Genomic DNA, 5,663 nt, shown 5'->3' with positions numbered 1-5,663 from the left:
GACTAAAGTGCTCCTTTTTGTGATGGGAACTGAGAACCCAAGTCTGTATTCAAATATACAAACGGCAGAGCTCACCGACACACACGTCCTTCCAGCCCCTGCAATAAGCCTAGTGCCGAGCCACCCAGATGGACGGAGCTGGCACGGTGCGTACAAGGAGAGCCCGAGAGCAGGGTTGCTTCGGCTGTCAGAAGAGGGGTCTTAATGTTGTCAACTGCCAACCTGGGGAAAAAACAAAGCAATAAAAAAAACACAGTGATGGTTGTCAAATACTGGGGCCTCAGAGCAGCTGTGAAACCTCCATCCTTGGGCAGAATCAAGCAGACACAGGCCTGAGCAACCTGGTCTGACTTGGCAGCTGGAGCAAACTTGGAAGGTGGCCCTGCGTCGCATAGGGAGCTGGACCTGAGGACCTCCAGGGCTCACATTCCTCCCAACTGAAGTTATTCTGTGGTTCTGTCATCTGTGATACCTACCTGGTTGTGATGGTACTTAATAAACACACTCCAATAACGTCTACTGCATTCCCTACAGAAAAGGCAAACAGACTAATGCATAGACTAACAAATTCCCTGAAAATAGCCATTTTAGGGAATGCATGAATACTGTGATTATAGATTCCTGAGTCTCTGCACTAAGAAATATTAATACGTTTCTTTCAAGTTACGTTTATCTTGAAAATACAGTCTTCTCACAACTGAGAGTGGCATTGTTCAGCACTAACCTGGGGTCCTTTTACTCCCTTTTTCTCTAAGCTTAGCCATAGTATAGAGATATGCACAACACACCCCACAGCTACACCAGGAATATAAAGAATATATTACAGAGAATCCACAGTGAAATAAATTAATCTCTGGCACTATTTGCATAACAACAAGCGGGATGAACATCACTCATGCACATAAAACTGCTGCAAGGACAGCTCCTTTTCCCAGTGCTCTAGTCCCCATTTTCTTTGTCATCTCCCAGCTGCAGGATTCCTGGTCAGGCCCCAACTGTTCAGCTGCTGCCTCTTCCCCCAAGCTTCGGTCCTCATGTCTCTCATGGCTTTCCAAGGTGACGCTCAGGAGGCTGCAGAAGTTGAGCTAGCAACGTCACCATCTCTGCTCCCTGCGTGACCTCGACTGCGCTGAGCTTCTCGCTGCAAACAAATCAAGAGCTAAGACTCCGTTTTTCACCAAAGGTCCCTCAAAAGTAGCAACGAGTCACTTCGCTTTTTGGGGCCATGGGCACACATTGCCTGCTCTTACGAAGGCATAATTCACTAGCAGGGCCATAATTGCAATGCGCAGTTTCTCACTCCAGAGACGAAACATTTATAACACTGCAGATGCAAATGTGGTCTTTGGTACGAGTGATGGCACTTTAATGACGAGTCCTTTTCAATATGCAATCGGTAGTGCAAATAATGGCTTAGTTATATACAGAACAGCTTTGCAGCATAATAAAAATGTTCTCTCCTGTGTGAGAGATGTCCTGTTTAATTGCACTTGAAATGTGAAAATATCTTAAATTTTGCATAATAAGCAAACTAGAAATGTTGTATAATAAGTAAATGCCATCCCCCAGGAAAAAAAAATCAGTCTAGTAGAACACTTTGTATTAGAGTAAGAAATAATATTTCTACTGATTATGAACAATGAAATACATTATTTGTCAATGCAGGACTTCACTTTTCAGCATTTGTTAAGGAATAGAGCAATATGTTACGTACAAAACTTGCAAAGTTTCTTGCCCAACTCTCCCTCACCATGAAATAATAATTAAAACCGCTAATACGTGTTAGCAAGATTCCCAGGCTGCCAGGATCAGCTTTTAACATGATCACATCATTGATCTCTCTTATGTACTTACAGTGTCCTGGCTTTGATGAAGGCCACCCATGTCCACGGCAGATACGCTACCACTGCAGTTCATGCTGACTGTCTTGCAACAGCCTGTCATTTACAGAAGACCATTAGAATAATCTCCATTTAACAGGGCAACTAGTCTTAAAATCACCATGCACACATTTATGCATAAAACGCCTGGGCATCCTCTGACTTCATTGATAAAATCTCTGCAAGAAAGAGGGAAAAAATCCTCCAGACTACTGGAGAACCCTCTGGTTTTTGCATAGGTGAAAAATGGAGCTTGGGCTGGAAATAAAAAAGTGCATGGGGGAATGGATATCGTTTCTCTCTTTTTTTTGGGTAAAGAAAATATTCTGAGAACTGCCTTTGGATTGATTAGCTCTTCCTATGCACAGAAGGAAATTGCTGGAAGGGGCTGGAAGAAGGAGGACAAACAAATTAGCCTCAATCAATGACTTTCTCAGCACAGTACCAAGATTTGGAAGAACCTCCTGATCAGATTTTTTCCTTGGGACTCTTTAAAAATAGATGGTTAAAAGCAAGCTCACTTGTGCTTGGGAACAAAATGGTATTTGAGAAACTCCTCATGCCAGGCAAGGTGTTAAAGTACTCTCACAGCATGAATACAAGAGTCTGGTTTATTATCCTACTCTTGGAGCTTCTAACACATCTCTTCATGGCTTAAAAAAGTGTTATGGTTATATAACAACTCTAATAAAAATCACAGCTTCTTTGAGATATGAAAAAAGTTGAGGCCTTTTGTTTTGACCTTCTTGTTTGTGTGTGTGGAGGGTGTCTTTTTTTCTTCTTTCTTCCTTCTTTTTTAGAAACAGCCAGCTCTCACAAGCACCCTTTCCCTTCATTCAGCCCAGTTATTTCCTAAAAAAGCCCAAGTCCACTTTCCTGAAACCCATCTGCCACTCACCTTCAAGCCCTCCTGTGAATCCTGAATTCGGGCATCACCTACTGGTTGTTGCAGGCTCTGGTTACGGAAGATTTCAAGTTTAGGAGAGTAAAAAGTTCCACTTTTTATCCCATCTTTGAATATAAAGTGGACTCAGTCAGGTAAAGAGTTAGATCTAAATGTATTGGGCCTCAAGGAGACTGTGGTGCTGAACCCTCTTTCCGATGTACATTGCACATTAAAAAGCAGTTAAGCAACTGCATCCCAGACTGCCAGCAGATTGTTCACTAATCGTGATAAAGAAAGATACAGCAAATGCGTTATGTCAAGATTCGCCTGAATTTCAAAAATTTCTGAAAGCAGTAGAACTCTGAGGCTTGTTCCCAAGGTTATTTGTATGCCGTATGGTAACTTGAACAAATTTTCACTACTCTTCAGCCTTCACAAAGGTAGGTTTAAATAGCAATGGTGACAGTTTAACTGCAGCACAGTTATAATTATGAAAGATTTAAAGTAGCTTTGGAATGGGAGTTCATAAAGAAAAGTGTTCTTATGGTGTTAATGGAAAACATTGACTATTCTTTATTGTGACCAAAAACAGCGTGTCAGAGATCACAAGGTGCCACAGGCCTGTTTTAATTAGCAGTGATCTAACAATAAAATATTCATCCTGGTCTATAATAATCAGGGCCACAATCTTTTTAAGCTAATACCAGAAACATGGTTTTTATGGCTTCTGACAAAAATGTGAAAAAAAGAAAAAAAAGACTCAGTTTAACATCATAACCCAACATTTTTAAAAAAAGTGGCAGCATGCAACAAAGATCTGCTCATCACCACTGTTTTTCTCCGTAATTTTAGGAGGAACAAAGAGAACTGGGAGTTCTCCTGGGAATGAGACCCACTATGCTAAACAGATCAGTTAGCAGGAATTCTGACCTGCACCTGTAAATACGCCAGCTCTGCATGCAACACTGGACACTCTGCCGGTATCCTCATACTGATTATAATTCCTCTGGTGAAGAGAGTAACAATTTAAACAAAAAAACAGTGGGCTACAAGATATCAGAGACGGTAGAGTATCATAAGTTCGAATACAAACCCATTATCAATGTCCAAAAAGGCAAAAACAGTTAAAACGCAGGAATACATTCAAAAAAGCTAAACACTTATGTTCCTGTATCATGTCCTCCAGTATATAGTGGATAAGTAGAAAAAAGAAAGTTTTTGCTTAAAAATGGTGTTTTTGATGTTTTTTCTCTCTGCTCTTACTACTTTCCAGTGTAACTCCTCTACTGAAGCACAGTACACAGGAAAATCAACAGGCTTGCTGGGGAGACCCTGGGAGTTGGGATAGCTGAGCAGAGGTATTGATTATTTATTTCACTTTTATCAGTGCACTGCACGGGTATGGACAAGTCCCAGGGCAGTTTCTATTTGTACCCTTCCTAGGGCATATTAACATCAACATGTTGACTGCCCTACTCAAACACTTCCTAACGCAGCACATGCCATAAGACAGACTCAATTGCGAACTACAGGTTAATTGGACCTTCATTGTTGATACTCCAGAGTAAGAGCTGACTGAGGCTCAAGAGCAAGCACCAATACCTAATGGCAGACTTGGAAATGGAGAGCCCAAGAGGTGGGCAGAGGAGACATGAAAGATGCATGAAACAGGAAAAAACCACTGCTCAAATGGAAGCTGAAGCTGGCAGCAGTTGGCTTCTCCGGGCCTCCATTAGGGGCACTCTGTAAGATGTTGCTACAAACTACTTGGACTTGGGAACAGTGCTAAGAAGCTTTAGCTGATGACCAGCAGTAACAACATGTATGCATAAAAGCAGCAATGGCTTATCTTGGATAACTGCTTTTAGATAAGGACATGGAAAAACCCCTTGGAAAATGTCCCAACAGCTGTTTCAGGGTGCCTACAAAGTCATTTTGCATCCTTAAATTTGCCTAAAATTCTAAAAGGTTTTTTTTTTTTTTTTTTTTTGCATGCATTCACATGCACTGCTGAAAACTCCTCAAAGCTTTTTCTACAGTCTCAATCCCTTAAGTCAAGGGTGCTCAGGGTTGGTAATGAGACATGCTGTATTGGTACACAACTCATACAAATGTAAAAGTGAAAAGAAATACAATTTCATTGCCAATTAACATCATGAGTGCACCGTGATCATAACACCATTACCATGCTCCTACAGTCATTTTTGTTTTCTGAGACATCCCAGTTCATCAAGCATGCATTTGCTGTGTACTCAGATGCAGTAGTTAGTGCTTTTATAGCTAATTCCTAGTCTGATGGGAACAGTTCAAGTATTAGATAGCGACTCCTGTAAGATGAAGGGGAAGTTTATGCGTGTAATTTCAAAGAAAAAATATTTCAGTTGTCTGGCTCCAAAAGAGCCAAGAAAGGTAAGTGATAAAAGCACCAGCTTAAGACTTTTTTTGAACATAAATTCAGGCATTTTAATGTATTTCTTAGTAAAGCTACATGAGTTTCCATGTAGGTTATTCATACATATTATGGCACTCAGACTCTCCTAACAGGTATTTAGTTACCTAGGGTATCTAGCTTTAAAAGAAGTTTACTAAAACTATTTCTCTAAGAAAACACTTCTGCCCCAACCTTCAAAACCCCATCATTTTCCTCAAAGTTTGCACCAAAACACAATTATTCACACTTGACATTATTTCAGAAGTCACCTTTGACAAGGATGCCACGTTAACTTGAGTCCAGAACGCTAGTGACTGGTGAGCACAACAGCAGGCAGCAGCATTTCACCCACTTGCAACAAAACAAATCGTGTCCTGCTCCTTAGCAGTTAGAATATAGAAGATTAACACTTGTGTAGCCGTTCTTTGCTTGGACTAAAGTCTTGGAAGTAATTACACATGCTAGC

Source organism: Tinamus guttatus, unplaced genomic scaffold (assembly GCF_059628265.1).
Source record: "Tinamus guttatus ecotype Peru unplaced genomic scaffold, ASM5962826v1 Tinamus_guttatus_pri_ptg000023l, whole genome shotgun sequence".
Lineage (NCBI taxonomy): Eukaryota > Metazoa > Chordata > Aves > Tinamiformes > Tinamidae > Tinamus > Tinamus guttatus.
This window is presented reverse-complemented; position numbering follows the sequence as displayed.